This window comes from Penaeus vannamei, chromosome 30, assembly GCF_042767895.1.
Source record: "Penaeus vannamei isolate JL-2024 chromosome 30, ASM4276789v1, whole genome shotgun sequence".
Taxonomy (NCBI): Eukaryota; Metazoa; Arthropoda; class Malacostraca; order Decapoda; family Penaeidae; genus Penaeus; species Penaeus vannamei.
In genome coordinates, this window is record NC_091578.1 from 14,012,961 (window position 1) to 14,015,460 (window position 2,500).

Genomic DNA, 2,500 nt, shown 5'->3' on the forward strand with positions numbered 1-2,500 from the left:
AATGACGCAATAAGGAAGTAAAAATTGGTTTTCCAAACGTAACTATTGAAGCGAGGAAAATACCTTCCTAATTACTTTGTGTGCCCATAAAAAACATGATGATCTTAATTTAGAAAACAACACCTCGTCAGTTTCTCTCTTTCTCACAGACAAACACACACACATATAGATATGTGTGTGTGTGTGTATGTACATATATTATCTATCTATCTATCCACACACACACACACACACACACACACACACACACACACACACACACACACACACACACACACACACACACACACACACACATATATATATATATATATATATATATATATATATATATGTATATATATGTATATATGTATATATATATATATGTATATATATATATTATAAATATGTATATATATATATATATATATATATGTATGTATGTATGCCCCCCCCACAAATATATATATATATATATAGATAATATATTTATATATATAAATATATATATATAATTTATTTATGTATATATATATATATATATATATATATATATATATATATATGTATATATATATATATATATATATATATATATATATATATATATATATATATATATATATATATATATATATGTACACACACACACACATATACATGCACACACACACACACACACACACACACACACACACACACACACACACATATATATATATATATATATATATATATATATATATATATATATATATATATATATATATATATATATGTATATATATACATATATATATATATATATATATATATATATATATATATATATATATATATACATATATATATATATATATATATGTATATGTATATATGTATATACAGATTAGCCTTTCTAATATTAGGAGGTCGTAACCATCCCTATCAAAGGTTTTTGATAATTTACCTGAAAAAGAATATTTTTCGTTTTTTCCCTTTCTCCCAAATTTCAAGAAATACCAATACCACCTTTCGCGTCTCTCCCTCGGCTATATTTTCGCTAATTATCCTATAGCTGTTTCTGGATTAGATCGTTTATCCAGCTCGTAATGGCATCGAATCGTATCAGCGACCTTCGTAATCGGACAGAATTCTTCGCGTTTTCTGTGCTCGCTTCTACCACTGCTACTGTTCCTGCTACTACGGGCAAAGACTCCTGCCACTACTCCTACTCCCTCTCCCGCTCCTTCGGCCGATCCTTCCCTGAAACGTAAACTCTCGTAAATAACGAGTTGCCGCGAGCCAGAAAGCCTCCCTGATCGATCGCCTCGCAAAAATCGTAGGTCGCCCAGCCCGCCAAAAGATGTAATTACCTGGGACTTCCCTCCCCCCCCTCCCTCCCTTTCATTACCTCCCTCTGTCCCTATCAATTCCCTGCCCCTTCCTCTCCCCCTAACCCTGTCTTTTTCTTTTCCCTGCCTACCTCTGTTCCCGTTCTCTTCCATTCTCTTGTCATGGCTCCTTCTTTTCATTCTTGCGCTGATCCTTCTTCGTGCAATTACTCTATGCTGCTTTCCTTCCTCTTTCTTGTGCTTCTTGTGCCTTCTCTCCAACTGTCTCTTCCCTTTACTTTTCTTCCCTCGCCTTCCCCTTCCTTCCCTTCCCTCAGCCCCTTTCTCGGCTCATTCCCCCTTCCCCTCTGCCCCTTCCTCGGCTCATTCCGTCCCTCCCCCTTCCTCTGTCCCTTCCCTTCCCCTCCTTCTCTTTCCCTCTGCCCCTTCCTCGGCTCATTCCCCGTCCCTCCCCCTTCCCCTGCCCCTCCTGATCCCCGCACGTTTAACCTCCGCTACCGACGCTGTCCTCCAGGCTCTAGAACTATTTATCCCAAATGATTATACGAAGGCGCCTTCCACCCGTCCGCCATTTACCATCCATCACGAACAAAACGGAACCGAAAATGCCGAATCCCGCGCCCGATTTGATTCTAGAAGACGAAATCAGACATTTAAGGCCATTCCGAGATAAATGAATGATAACACTTTCCTCCCGAGCGCTTTAGTGTCACCTCCCTTGCCTTCGAGAAGTTTGAGAATGAAAAATTGCGATTGTGAACCTGCGGGCAAACCTCCGACGGGTTTTGCACGTTGCAGCTGGCGGGCAAAATAGGCTTAGAGATTTAACATGACAGACTTATATCCACTTCATCTGAGAGAAACTTTTCGGGAACGTTAGCTTGTTGTATGATTAAATTTGATTACGTCAGGTTGGTTAATTCTGGTTGAATTAGATCTTTGCCTTGCCTGCTAAATCATTCGCATTCTCATTGTTACAGCGGATGGAATGGTCTCTCTTGAATTACTTATAATAATTATGAATATACCGATTCATGTTCGATGAAATACGGTTACGTTAAAAGCCAATGAGACTATCTCTATTGCTCAGGACCTTTGTTCCTTTTACAGAAACCCAAAGAAATCGAGAAATTATGACACCCACATTATCAAACCTGCACCAGTTATCACCCAAAACATGGACA